The sequence below is a fragment of the Pseudophryne corroboree genome, chromosome 6, assembly GCF_028390025.1.
Source record: "Pseudophryne corroboree isolate aPseCor3 chromosome 6, aPseCor3.hap2, whole genome shotgun sequence".
In the NCBI taxonomy this organism is placed as follows: Eukaryota; Metazoa; Chordata; class Amphibia; order Anura; family Myobatrachidae; genus Pseudophryne; species Pseudophryne corroboree.
Window position 1 is genome coordinate 96,676,047 of NC_086449.1, and position 15,654 is coordinate 96,691,700.

The 15,654-nt window shown below is 38.9% G+C and overlaps 13 non-coding genes across 13 annotated transcripts; all 13 read left to right on the top strand.

Annotated features, from left to right (window-relative positions):
- The first annotated feature begins 241 nt into the window (after positions 1 to 241).
- Positions 242 to 314, top strand: TRNAC-ACA (transfer RNA cysteine (anticodon ACA)). Its single transcript has one exon. It is a non-coding gene; the product is annotated as a tRNA-Cys (tRNA).
- An 8-nt stretch (positions 315 to 322) lies between these two features.
- On the top strand, positions 323 to 394 carry TRNAH-GUG (transfer RNA histidin (anticodon GUG)). Its single transcript has one exon. It is a non-coding gene; the product is annotated as a tRNA-His (tRNA).
- A 1,096-nt stretch (positions 395 to 1,490) lies between these two features.
- Positions 1,491 to 1,562, top strand: TRNAH-GUG (transfer RNA histidin (anticodon GUG)). The gene has a single exon. It is a non-coding gene; the product is annotated as a tRNA-His (tRNA).
- Positions 1,563 to 3,233: 1,671 nt separating this feature from the next.
- On the top strand, positions 3,234 to 3,305 carry TRNAH-GUG (transfer RNA histidin (anticodon GUG)). The gene has a single exon. It is a non-coding gene; the product is annotated as a tRNA-His (tRNA).
- A 2,827-nt stretch (positions 3,306 to 6,132) lies between these two features.
- TRNAH-GUG (transfer RNA histidin (anticodon GUG)) lies at positions 6,133 to 6,204 on the top strand. Its single transcript has one exon. It is a non-coding gene; the product is annotated as a tRNA-His (tRNA).
- Positions 6,205 to 6,636: 432 nt separating this feature from the next.
- TRNAC-ACA (transfer RNA cysteine (anticodon ACA)) lies at positions 6,637 to 6,709 on the top strand. The gene has a single exon. It is a non-coding gene; the product is annotated as a tRNA-Cys (tRNA).
- A 1,176-nt stretch (positions 6,710 to 7,885) lies between these two features.
- On the top strand, positions 7,886 to 7,957 carry TRNAH-GUG (transfer RNA histidin (anticodon GUG)). The gene has a single exon. It is a non-coding gene; the product is annotated as a tRNA-His (tRNA).
- Positions 7,958 to 8,469: 512 nt separating this feature from the next.
- TRNAH-GUG (transfer RNA histidin (anticodon GUG)) lies at positions 8,470 to 8,541 on the top strand. The gene has a single exon. It is a non-coding gene; the product is annotated as a tRNA-His (tRNA).
- A 432-nt stretch (positions 8,542 to 8,973) lies between these two features.
- TRNAR-ACG (transfer RNA arginine (anticodon ACG)) lies at positions 8,974 to 9,046 on the top strand. Its single transcript has one exon. It is a non-coding gene; the product is annotated as a tRNA-Arg (tRNA).
- A 1,750-nt stretch (positions 9,047 to 10,796) lies between these two features.
- Positions 10,797 to 10,868, top strand: TRNAH-GUG (transfer RNA histidin (anticodon GUG)). The gene has a single exon. It is a non-coding gene; the product is annotated as a tRNA-His (tRNA).
- A 2,254-nt stretch (positions 10,869 to 13,122) lies between these two features.
- TRNAH-GUG (transfer RNA histidin (anticodon GUG)) lies at positions 13,123 to 13,194 on the top strand. Its single transcript has one exon. It is a non-coding gene; the product is annotated as a tRNA-His (tRNA).
- A 1,014-nt stretch (positions 13,195 to 14,208) lies between these two features.
- TRNAR-ACG (transfer RNA arginine (anticodon ACG)) lies at positions 14,209 to 14,281 on the top strand. The gene has a single exon. It is a non-coding gene; the product is annotated as a tRNA-Arg (tRNA).
- Positions 14,282 to 14,792: 511 nt separating this feature from the next.
- TRNAR-ACG (transfer RNA arginine (anticodon ACG)) lies at positions 14,793 to 14,865 on the top strand. The gene has a single exon. It is a non-coding gene; the product is annotated as a tRNA-Arg (tRNA).
- The last annotated feature ends 789 nt before the right edge of the window (positions 14,866 to 15,654 follow it).

Here is a 15,654-nt window from a genome sequence, read left to right on the forward strand (position 1 = left end):
TGACATAAATTCCTGAATACAGGAAACTCAAATGAATGAACTCTGAGCAACTTCATCACAGGCTGAAAAGATCATTTTGCAGTCACAAAGAAAATTGTTTGTGAGATGTTTATGGGAAATAAGCCCTGCAGCAAGTGTACAGTCAACTCTCAGACTTTGATTCTGTATATACTTCAATAACCATCAAAGCTTGAAACAGGTTCAAAAACATGATGAACACTCCAAGAGGCATAAGGCAGCTGGGCCAGTGGCGCAATGGATAACGCGTCTGACTACAGATCAGAAGATTGAAGGTTCAACTCCTACCTGGCTCGTTTAAGTTGCCGTGATCGTATAGTGGTTAGTACTCTGCGTTGTGGCCGCAGCAACCCCGGTTCGAATCCGGGTCACGGCATTTTCATTTTATTTCTCACACATCCATTTCTTTACAATATTGAAGGTAAGGACAATTGAAGAAACTAAGCAGATTCTTTGAATGTGCTTGCACAATTTGTCTTTACTGCTTATTGTGAAGCTATCTTTCCGTACTTTGAATCATTTCTTGATCATTTCTTTGTGGATCATTTTCTTGAAATCTGGAAAGCTGACATAAATTCCTGAATACAGGAAACTCAAATGAATGGACTCTGAGCAAGTTCATCACAGGCTGAAAAGATCATTTTGCAGTCACAAAGAAAATTGTTTGTGAGATCTTTATGGGAAATAAGCCCTGCAGCAAGTGTACAGTCAACTCTCAAAATTTGATTCTGTATATACTTCAATAACCATCAAAGCTTGAAACAGGTTCAAAAACATGATGAACACTCCAAGTAGCATAAGACAGCTGGGCCAGTGGCGTAATGGATAACGCGTCTGACTACAGAACAGCAGATTGTAGGTTCAACTCCCAACTGGCTCATTTAAGTTGCCGTGATCGTATAGTGGTTAGTACTCTGCGTTGTGGCCACAGCAACCCCGGTTCGAATCCGGGTCACGGCATTTTCATTTTATTTCTCACACATCCATTTCTTTACAATATTGAAGGTAAGGACAATTGAAGAAACTAAGTAGATTCTTTGAATGTGCTTGCACAATTTGTCTTTACTGCTTATTGTGAAGCTATCTTTCCATACTTTGAATCGTTTCTTGATCATTTCTTTGTGAATCATTTTCTTGAAATCTGGAAAGCTGACATAAATTCCTGAATACAGGAAACTCAAATGAATGGACTCTGAGCAACTTCATCACAGGCTGAAAAGATCATTTTGCAGTCACAAAGAACATTGTTTGTGAGATGTTTATGGGAAATAAGCCCTGCAGCAAGTGTACAGTCAACTCTCAGACTTTGATTCTGTATATACTTCAATAACCATCAAAGCTTGAAACAGGTTCAAAAACATGATGAACACTCCAAGAGGCATAAGGCAGCTGGGCCAGTGGCACAATGGATAACACGTCTGACTACGGATCAGAAGATTGTAGGTTAGACTCCTACCTGGCTCGTTTAAGTTGCCGTGGTCGTATAGTGGTTAGTACTCTGCGTTGTGGCCGCAGCAACCCCGGTTCGAATCCGGGTCACGGCATTTTCATTTTATTTCTCACACATCCATTTCTTTACAATATTGAAGGTAAGGACAATTGAAGAAACTAAGCAGATTCTTTGAATGTGCTTGCACAATTTGTCTTTACTGCTTATTGTGAAGCTATCTTTCCATACTTTGAATCATTTCTTGATCATTTCTTTGTGAATAATTTTCTTGAAATCTGGAAAGCTGACATAAATTCCTGAATACAGGAAACTCAAATGAATGGACTCTGAGCAAGTTCATTACAGGCTGAAAAGATCATTTTGCAGTCACAAAAAAATTGTTTGTGAGATGTTTATGGGAAATAAGCCCTACAGCAAGTGTACAGTCAACTCTCAAAATCTGATTCTGTATATACTTCAATAACCATCAAAGCTTGAAACAGGTTCAAAAACATGATGAACACTCCAAGTGGCATAAAACAGCTGGGCCAGTGGCGCATTGGATAACGCGTCTGACTACGGATCAGCAGATTGTAGGTTCGACTCCTACCTGGCTCGTTTAAGTTGCCGTGATCGTATAGTGGTTAGCACTCTGCGTTGTGGCCGCAGCAACCCTGTTTCAAATCCGGGTCATGGCATTTTCATTTTATTTCTCACACATCCATTTCTTTACAATATTGAAGGTAAGGACAATTGAAGAAACTAAGCAGATTCTTTGAATGTGCTTGCACAATTTGTCTCTACTGCTTATTGTGAAGCTATCTTTCCATACTTTGAATCATTTCTTGATCATTTCTTTGTGAATCATTTTCTTGAAAGCTGACATAAATTCCTGAATACAGGAAACTCAAATGAATGGACTCTGAGCAAGTTCATCACAGGCTGAAAATATAATTTTGCAGTCACAAAGAAAATTGTTTGTGAGATCTTTATGGGATATAAGCCCTGCAGCAAGTGTACAGTCAACTCTGAAAATTTGATTCTGTATATACTTCAATATCCATCAAAGCTTGAAACAGGTTCAAAAACATGATGAACACTCCAAGTGACATAAGACAGCTGGGCCAGTGGCGCATAGGATAACGCGTCTGACTACGGATCAGCAGATTGTAGGTTCGACTCCTACCTGGCTCGTTTAAGTTGTCGTGATCGTATAGTGGTTAGCACTCTGCGTTGTGGCCGCAGCAACCCCGGTTCCTATCCGGGTCACGGCATTTTAATTTTATTTCTCACACATCCATTTCTTTACAATATTGAAGGTAAGGACAATTGAAGAAACTAAGCAGATTCTTTGAATGTGCTTGCACAATTTGTCTTTACTGCTTATTGTGTAGCTATCTTTCCATACTTTGAATCATTTCTTGATCATTTCTTTGTGAATCATTTTCTTGAAATCTGGAAAGCTGACATAAATTCCTGAATACAGGAAACTCAAATGAATGGACTCTGAGCAACTTCATCACAGGCTGAAAAGATCATTTTGCAGTCACAAAGAAAATTGTTTGTGAGATGTTTATGGGAAATAAGCCCTGCAGCAAGTGTACAGTCAACTCTCAGACTTTGATTCTGTATATACTTCAATAACCATCAAAGCTTGAAACAGGTTCAAAAACATGATGAACACTCCAAGAGGCATAAGGCAGCTGGGCCAGTGGCACAATGGATAACACGTTTGACTACGGATCAGAAGATTGTAGGTTAGACTCCTACCTGGCTCGTTTAAGTTGCCGTGGTCGTATAGTGGTTAGTACTCTGCGTTGTGGCCGCAGCAACCCCGGTTCGAATCCGGGTCACGGCATTTTCATTTTATTTCTCACACATCCATTTCTTTACAATATTGAAGGTAAGGACAATTGAAGAAACTAAGCAGATTCTTTGAATGTGCTTGCACAATTTGTCTTTACTGCTTATTGTGAAGCTATCTTTCCATACTTTGAATCATTTCTTGATCATTTCTTTGTGAATAATTTTCTTGAAATCTGGAAAGCTGACATAAATTCCTGAATACAGGAAACTCAAATGAATGGACTCTGAGCAAGTTCATTACAGGCTGAAAAGATCATTTTGCAGTCACAAAAAAATTGTTTGTGAGATGTTTATGGGAAATAAGCCCTACAGCAAGTGTACAGTCAACTCTCAAAATCTGATTCTGTATATACTTCAATAACCATCAAAGCTTGAAACAGGTTCAAAAACATGATGAACACTCCAAGTGGCATAAAACAGCTGGGCCAGTGGCGCATTGGATATCGCGTCTGACTACGGATCAGCAGATTGTAGGTTCGACTCCTACCTGGCTCGTTTAAGTTGCCGTGATCGTATAGTGGTTAGCACTCTGCGTTGTGGCCGCAGCAACCCTGTTTCAAATCCGGGTCATGGCATTTTCATTTTATTTCTCACACATCCATTTCTTTACAATATTGAAGGTAAGGACAATTGAAGAAACTAAGCAGATTCTTTGAATGTGCTTGCACAATTTGTCTCTACTGCTTATTGTGAAGCTATCTTTCCATACTTTGAATCATTTCTTGATCATTTCTTTGTGAATCATTTTCTTGAAAGCTGACATAAATTCCTGAATACAGGAAACTCAAATGAATGGACTCTGAGCAAGTTCATCACAGGCTGAAAATATAATTTTGCAGTCACAAAGAAAATTGTTTGTGAGATCTTTATGGGATATAAGCCCTGCAGCAAGTGTACAGTCAACTCTGAAAATTTGATTCTGTATATACTTCAATATCCATCAAAGCTTGAAACAGGTTCAAAAACATGATGAACACTCCAAGTGACATAAGACAGCTGGGCCAGTGGCGCATAGGATAACGCGTCTGACTACGGATCAGCAGATTGTAGGTTCGACTCCTACCTGGCTCGTTTAAGTTGTCGTGATCGTATAGTGGTTAGCACTCTGCGTTGTAGCCGCAGCAACCCCGGTTCCTATCCGGGTCACGGCGTTTTAATTTTATTTCTCACACATCCATTTCTTTACAATATTGAAGGTAAGGACAATTGAAGAAACTAAGCAGATTCTTTGAATGTGCTTGCACAATTTGTCTTTACTGCTTATTGTGTAGCTATCTTTCCATACTTTGAATCATTTCTTGATCATTTCTTTGTGAATCATTTTCTTGAAATCTGGAAAGCTGACAAATTCCTGAATACAGGAAATTAAAATGAATGGACTCTGAGCAAGTTCATCACAGGCTGAAAATATAATTTTGCAGTCACAAAGAAAATTGTTTGTGAGATCTTTATGGGAAATAAGCCCTGCAGCAAGTGTACAGTCAACTCTGAAAATTTGATTCTGTATATACTTCAATAACCATCAAAGCTTGAAACAGGTTCAAAAACATGATGAACACTCCAAGTAGCATAAGACAGCTGGGCCAGTGGCGTAATGGATAACGCGTCTGACTACAGATCAGCAGATTGTAGGTTCAACTCCCAACTGGCTCATTTAAGTTGCCGTGATCGTATAGTGGTTAGTACTCTGCGTTGTGGCCACAGCAACCCCGGTTCGAATCTGGGTCATGGCATTTTCATTTTATTTCTCACACATCCATTTATTTACAATATTTAAGGTAAGGACAATTGAAGAAACTAAGCAGATTCTTTGAATGTGCTTGCACAATTTGTCTTTACTGCTTATTGTGAAGCTATCTTTCCATACTTTGAATCATTTCTTTGTGAATCATTTTCTTGAAATCTGGAAAGCTGACATAAATTCCTGAATACAGGAAACTCAAATGAATGGACTCTGAGCAAGTTCATCACAGGCTGAAAAGATCATTTTGCAGTCACAAAAAAAATTGTTTGTGAGATGTTTATGGGAAATAAGCCCTGCAGCAAGTGTACAGTCAACTCTCAAAATTTGATTCTGCATATACTTTAATAACCATCAAAGCTTAAAACAGGTTCAAAAACATGATGAACACTCCAAGTGGCATAAGACAGCTGGGCCAGTGGCGCATTGGATAACGCATCTGACTACGGATCAGCAGATTGTAGGTTCAACTCCTACCTGGCTCGTTTAAGTTGCCGTGATCGTATAGTGGTTAGTACTCTGCGCTGTGGCCGCAGCAACCCTGGTACGAATCTGGGTCATGGCATTTTCATTTTATTTCTCACACATCCATTTCTTTACAATATTGAAGGTAAGGACAATTGAAGAAACTAAGCAGATTCTTTGAATGTGCTTGCACAATTTGTCTTTACTGCTTATTGTGAAGCTATCTTTCCATACTTTGAATCATTTCTTGATCATTTCTTTGTGAATAATTTTCTTGAAATCTGGAAAGCTGACATAAATTCCTGAATACAGGAAACTCAAATGAATGGACTCTGAGCAAGTTCATCACAGGATGAAAAGAAAATTTTGCAGTCACAAAGAAAATTGTTTGTGAGATGTTTATGGGAAATAAGCCCTGCAGCAAGTGTACAGTCAACTCTGAAAATGTGATTCTGTATATACTTCAATAACCATCAAAGCTTGAAACAGGTTCAAAAACATGATGAACACTCCAAAATGGCATAAGACAGCTGGGCCAATGGCGCAATGGATAATGCGTCTGACTACGGATCAGAAGATTGTAGGTTCGACTCCTACCTGGCTCGTTTAAGTTGCCGTGGTCGTATAGTGGTTAGTACTCTGCGTTGTGGCCGCAGCAACCCCGGTTCGAATCCGGGTCACGGCATTTTCATTTTATTTCTCACACATCCATTTCTTTACAATATTGAAGGTAAGGACAATTGAAGAAACTAAGCAGATTCTTTGAATGTGCTTGCACAATTTGTCTTTACTGCTTATTGTGAAGCTATCTTTCCATACTTTGAATCATTTCTTGATCATTTCTTTGTGAATCATTTTCTTGAAATCTGGAAAGCTGACATAAATTCCTGAATACAGGAAACTCAAATGAATGGACTTTGAGCAAGTTCATCACAGGCTGAAAAGATAATTTTGAAGTCACAAAGAAAATTGTTTGTGAGATGTTTATGGGAAATAAGCCCTGCAGCAAGTGTACAGTCAACTCTGAAAATGTGATTCTGTATATACTTCAATAACCATCAAAGCTTGAAACAGGTTCAAAAACATGATGAACACTCCAAAGTGGCAAAAGACAGGTGGGCCAATGGCGCAATGGATAACGCGTCTGACTACAGATCAGAAGATTGTAGGTTCGACTCCTACCTGGCTCATTTAAGTTGCCGTGATCGTATAGTGGTTAGTATTCTGCGTTGTGGCCGCAGCAACCCCAGTTCGAATCCGGGTCATGGCATTTTCATTTTATTTCTCACACATCCATTTCTTTACAATATTGAAGGTAAGGACAATTGAAGAAACTAAGCAGATTCTTTGAATGTGCTTGCACAATTTGTCTTTACTGCTTATTGTGAAGCTATCTTTCCATACTTTGAATCATTTCTTGATCATTTCTTTGTGAATCATTTTCTTGAAATCGGGAAAGCTGACATAAATTCCTGAATACAGGAAACTCAAATGAATTGACTCTGAGCAAGTTCATCACAGGCTGAAAAGATCATTTTGCAGTCACAAAAAAAATTGTTTGTGAGGTGTTTATGGGAAATAAGCCCTGCAGCAAGTGTACAGTCAACTCTCAAAATTTTATTCTGTATATACTTCAATAACCATCAAAGCTTGAAACAGGTTCAAAAACATGATGAACACTCCAAGTGGCATAAGACAGCTGGGCCAGTGGCGCATTGGATAACGCGTCTGACTACGGATCAGCAGATTGTAGGTTCGACTCCTACCTGGCTCGTTTAGGTTGCCGTGATCGTATAGTGGTTAGCACTCTGCGTTGTGGCCGCAGCAACCCCGTTTCGAATCCGGGTCATGGCATTTTCATTTTATTTCTCACACATCCATTTCTTTACAATATTGAAGGTAAGGACAATTGAAGAAACTAAGCAGATTCTTTGAATGTGCTTGCACAATTTGTCTTTACTGCTTATTGTGAAGCTATCTTTCCATACTTTGAATCATTTCTTGATCATTTCTTTGTGAATCATTTTCTTGAAATCTGGAAAGCTGACATAAATTCCTGAATACAGGAAACTCAAATGAATGGACTCTGATCAAGTTCATCACAGGCTGAAAATATAATTTTGCAGTCACAAAGAAAATTGTTTGTGAGATCTTTATGGGAAATAAGCCCTGCAGCAAGTGTACAGTCAACTCTGAAAATTTGATTCTGTATATACTTCAATAACCATCAAAGCTTGAAACAGGTTCAAAAACATGATGAACACTCCAAGTAGCATAAGACAGCTGGGCCAGTGGCGTAATGGATAACGCGTCTGACTACAGATCAGCAGATTGTAGGTTAAACTCCTACCTGGCTCATTTAAGTTGCCGTGATCGTATAGTGGTTAGTACTCTGCGTTGTGGCCGCAGCAACCCCGGTTCGAATCCGGGTCACGGCATTTTCATTTTATTTCTCACACATCCATTTCTTTACAATATTTAAGGTAAGGACAATTGAAGAAACTAAGCAGATTCTTTGAATGTGCTTGCACAATTTGTCTTTACTGCTTATTGTGAAGCTATCTTTCCATACTTTGAATCATTTCTTGATCATTTCTTTGTGAATCATTTTCTTGAAATCGGGAAAGCTGACATAAATTCCTGAATACAGGAAACTCAAATGAATGGACTCTGAGCAAGTTCATCACAGGCTGAAAAGATCATTTTGCAGTCACAAAAAAAATTGTTTGTGAGATGTTTATGGGAAATAAGCCCTGCAGCAAGTGTACAGTCAACTCTCAAAATTTGATTCTGTTTATACTTTAATAACCATCAAAGCTTAAAACAGGTTCAAAAACATGATGAACACTCCAAGTGGCATAAGACAGCTGGGCCAGTGGCGCATTGGATAACACATCTGACTACGGATCAGCAGATTGTAGGTTCGACTCCTACCTGGCTCGTTTAAGTTGCCATGATCGTATAGTGGTTAGTACTCTGCGCTGTGGCCGCAGCAACCCTGGTTCGAATCCGGGTCACGGCATTTTCATTTTATTTCTCACACATCCATTTCTTTACAATATTGAAGGTAAGGACAATTGAAGAAACTAAGCAGATTCTTTGAATGTGCTTGCACAATTTGTCTTTACTGCTTATTGTGAAGCTATCTTTCCATACTTTGAATCATTTCTTGATCATTTCTTTGTGAATCATTTTCTTGAAATCTGGAAAGCTGACATAAATTCCTGAATACAGGAAACTCAAATGAATGGACTCTGAGCAAGTTCATCACAGGATGAAAAGATAATTTTGCAGTCACAAAGAAAATTGTTTGTGAGATGTTTATGGGAAATAAGCCCTGCAGCAAGTGTACAGTCAACTCTGAAAATGTGATTCTGTATATACTTCAATAACCATCAAAGCTTGAAACAGGTTCAAAAACATGATGAACACTCCAAAGTGGCATAAGACAGCTGGGCCAATGGCGCAATGGATAACGCGTCTGACTACGGATCAGAAGATTGTAGGTTCGACTCCTACCTGGCTCATTTAAGTTGCCGTGATCGTATAGTGGTTAGTATTCTGCATTGTGGCCGCAGCAACCCCAGTTCGAATCCGGGTTACGGCATTTTCATTTTATTTCTCACACATCCATTTCTTTACAATATTGAAGGTAAGGACAATTGAAGAAACTAAGCAGATTCTTTGAATGTGCTTGCACAATTTGTCTTTACTGCTTATTGTGAAGCTATCTTTCCATACTTTGAATCATTTCTTGATCATTTCTTTGTGAATCATTTTCTTGAAATCGGGAAAGCTGACATAAATTCCTGAATACAGGAAACTCAAATGAATGGACTCTGAGCAAGTTCATTACAGGCTGAAAAGATCATTTTGCAGTCACAAAAAAAATTGTTTGAGAGATGTTTATGGGAAATAAGCCCTGCAGCAAGTGTACAGTCAACTCTCAAAATTTGATTCTGTATATACTTCAATAACCATCAAAGCTTGAAACAGGTTCAAAAACATGATGAACACTCCAAGTGACATAAGACAGCTGGGCCAGTGGCGCATTGGATAACGCGTCTGACTACGGATCAGCAGATTGTAGGTTTGACTCCTACCTGGCTCGTTTAAGTTGCCGTGATCGTATAGTGGTTAGCACTCTGCGTTGTGGGCGCAGCAACCCCGGTTCCAATCCGGGTCACGGCATTTTCATTTTATTTCTCACACATCCATTTCTTTACAATATTGAAGGTAAGGACAATTGAAGAAACTAAGCAGATTCTTTGAATGTGCTTGCACAATTTGTCTTTACTGCTTATTGTGAAGCTATCTTTCCATACTTTGAATCATTTCTTTGTGAATCATTTTCTTGAAATCTGGAAAGCTGACATAAATTCCTGAATACAGGAAACTCAAATGAATGGACTCTGAGCAAGTTCATCACAGGCTGAAAAGATCATTTTGCAGTCACAAAAAAAATTGTTTGTGAGATGTTTATGGGAAATAAGCCCTGCAGCAAGTGTACAGTCAACTCTCAAAATTTGATTCTGTATATACTTTAATAACCATCAAAGCTTAAAACAGGTTCAAAAACATGATGAACACTCCAAGTGGCATAAGACAGCTGGGCCAGTGGCGCATTGGATAACGCATCTGACTACGGATCAGCAGATTGTAGGTTCGACTCCTACCTGGCTCGTTTAAGTTGCCGTGATCGTATAGTGGTTAGTACTCTGCGCTGTGGCCGCAGCAACCCTGGTACGAATCCGGGTCACGGCATTTTCATTTTATTTCTCACACATCCATTTCTTTACAATATTGAAGGTAAGGACAATTGAAGAAACTAAGCAGATTCTTTGAATGTGCTTGCACAATTTGTCTTTACTGCTTATTGTGAAGCTATCTTTCCATACTTTGAATCATTTCTTGATCATTTCTTTGTGAATCATTTTCTTGAAATCTGGAAAGCTGACATAAATTCCTGAATACAGGAAACTCAAATGAATGGACTCTGAGCAAGTTCATCACAGGATGAAAAGATAATTTTGCAGTCACAAAGAAAATTGTTTGTGAGATGTTTATGGGAAATAAGCCCTGCAGCAAGTGTACAGTCAACTCTGAAAATGTGATTCTGTATATACTTCAATAACCATAAAAGCTTGAAACAGGTTCAAAAACATGATGAACACTCCAAAGTGACATAAGACAGCTGGGCCAATGGCGCAATGGATAACTCGTCTGACAACGGATCAGAAGATTGTAGGTTTGACTCCTACCTGGCTCCTTTAAGTTGCCGTGATCGTATAGTGGTTAGTACTCTGCGTTGTGGCCGCAGCAACCCCGGTTCGAATCCGGGTCACGGCATTTTCATTTTATTTCTCACACATCCATTTCTTTACAATATTGAAGGTAAGGACAATTGAAGAAACTAAGTAGATTCTTTGAATGTGCTTGCACAATTTGTCTTTACTGCTTATTGTGAAGCTATCTTTCCATACTTTGAATCATTTCTTGATCATTTCTTTGTGAATCGTTTTCTTGAAATCTGGAAAGCTGACATAAATTCCTGAATACAGGAAACTCAAATGAATTGACTCTGAGCAAGTTCATCACAGGCTGAAAATATAATTTTGCAGTCACAAAGAAAATTGTTTGTGAGATCTTTATGGGAAATAAGCCCTGCAGCAAGTGTACAGTCAACTCTGAAAATTTGATTCTGTATATACTTCAATAACCATCAAAGCTTGAAACAGGTTCAAAAACATGATGAACACTCCAAGTAGCATAAGACAGCTGGGCCAGTGGCGTAATGGATAACGCGTCTGACTACAGATCAGCAGATTGTAGGTTTAACTCCTACCTGGCTCATTTAAGTTGCCGTGATCGTATAGTGGTTAGTACTCTGCGTTGTGGCCGCAGCAAATCCGGGTCATGGCATTTTCATTTTATTTCTCACACATCCATTTCTTTACAATATTTAAGGTAAGGACAATTGAAGAAACTAAGCAGATTCTTTGAATGTGCTTGCACAATTTGTCTTTACTGCTTATTGTGAAGCTATCTTTCCATACTTTGAATCATTTCTTGATCATTTCTTTGTGAATCATTTTCTTGAAATCTGGAAAGCTGACATAAATTCCTGAATACAGGAAACTCATATGAATGGACTCTGAGCAAGTTCATCACAGGATGAAAAGATAATTTTGCAGTCACAAAGAAAATTGTTTGTGAGATGTTTATGGGAAATAAGCCCTGCAGCAAGTGTACAGTCAACTCTGAAAATGTGATTCTGTATATACTTCAATAACCATCAAAGCTTGAAACAGGTTCAAAAACATGATGAACACTCCAAAGTGGCATAAGACAGCTGGGCCAATGGCGCAATGGATAACCCGTCTTACTACGGATCAGAAGATTGTAGGTTCGACTCCTACCTGGCTCATTTAAGTTGCCGTGATCGTATAGTGGTTAGTATTCTGCGTTGTGGCCGCAGCAACCCCAGTTCGAATCCGGGTCACGACATTTTCATTTTATTTCTCACACATCCATTTCTTTACAATATTGAAGGTAAGGACAATTGAAGAAACTAAGCAGATTCTTTGAATGTGCTTGCACAATTTGTCTTTACTGCTTATTGTGAAGCTATCTTTCCATACTTTGAATCATTTCTTGATCATTTCTTTGTGAATCATTTTCTTGAAATCTGGAAAGCTGACATAAATGTCTGAATACAGGAAACTCAAATGAATTGACTCTGAGCAAGTTCATCACAGGCTGAAAAGATAATTTTGCAGTCACAAAGAAAATTGTTTGTGAGATGTTTATGGGAAATAAGCCCTGCAGCAAGTGTACAGTCAACTCTCAAAATTTGATTCTGTATATACTTGAATAACCATCAAAGCTTGAAACAGGTTCAAAAACATGATGAACACTCCAAGTGGCATAAGACAGCTGGGCCAGTGGCGCAACGGATAAAGCGTCTGACTACGGATCAGCAGATTGTAGGTTCGACTCCTACTTGGCTCGTTTAAGTTGCCGTGGTTGTATAGTGGTTAGTACTCTGCGTTGTGGCCGCAGCAACCCCGGTTCGAATCCGTGTCATGGCATTTTCATTTTATTTCTCACACATCCATTTCTTTACAATATTGAAGGTAAGGACAATTGAAGAAACTAAGTAGATTCTTTGAATGTGCTTGCACAATTTGTCTTTACTGCTTATTGTGAAGCTATCTTTCCATACTTTGAATCATTTTTTGATCATTTCTTTGTGAATCATTTTCTTGAAATCTGGAAAGCTGACATAAATTCCTGAATACAGGAAACTCAAATGAATGGACTCTGAGCAACTTCATCACAGGCTGAAAAGATCATTTTGCAGTCACAAAGAAAATTGTTTGTGAGAGGTTTATGGGAAATAAGCCCTGCAGCAAGTGTACAGTCAACTCTCAGACTTTGATTCTGTATATACTTCAATAACCATCAAAGCTTGAAACAGGTTCAAAAACATGATGAACACTCCAAGAGGCATAAGGCAGCTGGGCCAGTGGCGCAATGGATAACACGTCTGACTACGGATCAGAAGATTGTAGGTTAGACTCTTACCTGGCTCGTTTAAGTTGCCGTGGTCGTATAGTGGTTAGTACTCTGCGTTGTGGCCGCAGCAACCCCGGTTCGAATCCGGGTCACGGCATTTTAATTTTATTTCTCACACATCCATTTCTTTACAATATTGAAGGTAAGGACAATTGAAGAAACTAAGCAGATTCTTTGAATGTGCTTGCACAATTTGTCTTTACTGCTTATTGTGAAGCTATCTTTCCATACTTTGAATCATTTCTTGATCATTTCTTTGTGAATCATTTTCTTGAAATCTGGAAAGCTGACATAAATTCCTGAATACAGGAAACTCAAATGAATGGACTCTGAGCAAGTTCATCACAGGCTGAAAAGATCATTTTGCAGTCACAAATAAAATTGTTTGTGAGATGTTTATGGGAAATAAGCCCTGCAGCAAGTGTACAGTCAACTCTCAAAATTTGATTCTGTATATACTTGAAAAACCATCAAAGCTTGAAACAGGTTCAAAACATGATGAACACTCCAAGGGACATAAGACAGCTGGGCCAGTGGCGCAATGGATAAAGCATCTGACTACGGATCAGCAGATTGTAGGTTCGACTCCTACCTGGCTCGTTTAATTTGCCGTGATCGTATAGTGGTTAGTACTCTACGTTGTGGCCGCAGCAACCCAGGTTCGAATCCGGGTCACGGCATTTTCATTTTATTTCTCACACATCCATTTCTTTACAATATTGAAGGTAAGGACAATTGAAGAAACTAAGCAGATTCTTTGAATGTGCTTGCACAATTTGCCTTTACTGCTTATTGTGAAGCTATCTTTCCATACTTTGAATCATTTCTTGATCATTTCTTTGTGAATCATTTTCTTGAAATCTGGAAAGCTGACATAAATTCCTGAATACAGGAAACTCAAATGAATGGACTCTGAGCAACTTCATCACAGGCTGAAAAGATCATTTTGCAGTCACAAAGAAAATTGTTTGTGAGATGTTTATGGGAAATAAGCCCTGCAGCAAGTGTACAGTCAACTCTCAGACTTTGATTCTGTATATACTTCAATAACCATCAAAGCTTGAAACAGGTTCAAAAACATGATGAACACTCCAAGTGGCATAAGACAGCTGGGCCAGTGGCGCAATGGATAACGCGTCTGACTACGGATCAGAAGATTGTAGGTTCGACTCCTACCTGGCTCGTTTAAGTTGCTGTGATCGTATAGTGGTTAGTACTCTGCGTTGTGGCCGCAGCAACCCTGGTTCCAATCTGGGTCACGGCATTTTCATTTTATTTCTCACACATCCATTTCTTTACAATATTGAAGGTAAGGACAATTGAAGAAACTAAGCAGATTCTTTGAATGTGCTTGCACAATTTGTCTTTACTGCTTATTGTGAAGCTATCTTTCCATACTTTGAATCATTTCTTGATCATTTCTTTGTGAATCATTTTCTTGAAATCTGGAAAGCTGACATAAATTCCTGAATACAGGAAACTCAAATGAATGGACTCTGAGCAAGTTCATCACAGGCTGAAAAGATCATTTTGCAGTCACAAAGAAAATTGTTTGTGAGATGTTTATGGGAAATAAGCCCTGCAGCAAGTGTACAGTCAACTCTCAGACTTTGATTCTGTACATACTTCAATAACCATCAAAGCTTGAAACAGGTTCAAAAACATGATGAACACTCCAAAAGGCATAAGGCAGCTGGGCCAGTGGCGCAATGGATAACGCGTCTGACTACGGATCAGAAGATTGTAGGTTCGACTCCTACCTGGCTCGTTTAAGTTGCCGTGATCGTATAGAGGTTAGTACTCTGCGTTGTGGCCGCAGCAACCCCGGTTCAAATCCGGGTCATGGCATTTTCATTTTATTTCTCACACATCCATTTCTTTACAATATTGAAGTTAAGGACAATTGAAGAAACTAAGCAGATTCTTTGAATGTGCTTGCACAATTTGTCTTTACTGCTTATTGTGAAGCTATCTTTCCATACTTTGAATCATTTCTTGATCATTTCTTTGTAAATCATTTTCTTGAAATCTGGAAAGCTGACATAAATTCCTGAATACAGGAAACTCAAATGAATTGACTCTGAGCAAGTTCATCACAGGCTGAAAAGATCATTTTGCAGTCACAAAGAAAATTGTTTGTGAGATGTTTATGGGAAATAAGCCCTGCAGCAAGTGTACAGTCAACTCTCAAAATTTGATTCTGTATATACTTGAATAACCATCAAAGCTTGAAACAGGTTCAAAAACATGATGAACACTCCAAGTGGCATAAGACAGCTGGGCCAGTGGCGCAACAGATAAAGCGTCTGACTACGGATCAGCAGATTGTAGGTTCGACTCCTACCTGGCTCGTTTAAGTTGCCGTGGTCGTATAGTGGTTAGTACTCTGCGTTGTGGCCGCAGCAACCCCGGTTTGAAGCCGTGTCACTGCATTTTCATTTTATTTCTCACACATCCATTTCTTTACAATATTGAAGGTAAGGACAATTGAAGAAACTAAGCAGATTCTTTGAATGTGCTTGCACAATTTGTCTTTACTGCTTATTGTGAAGCTATC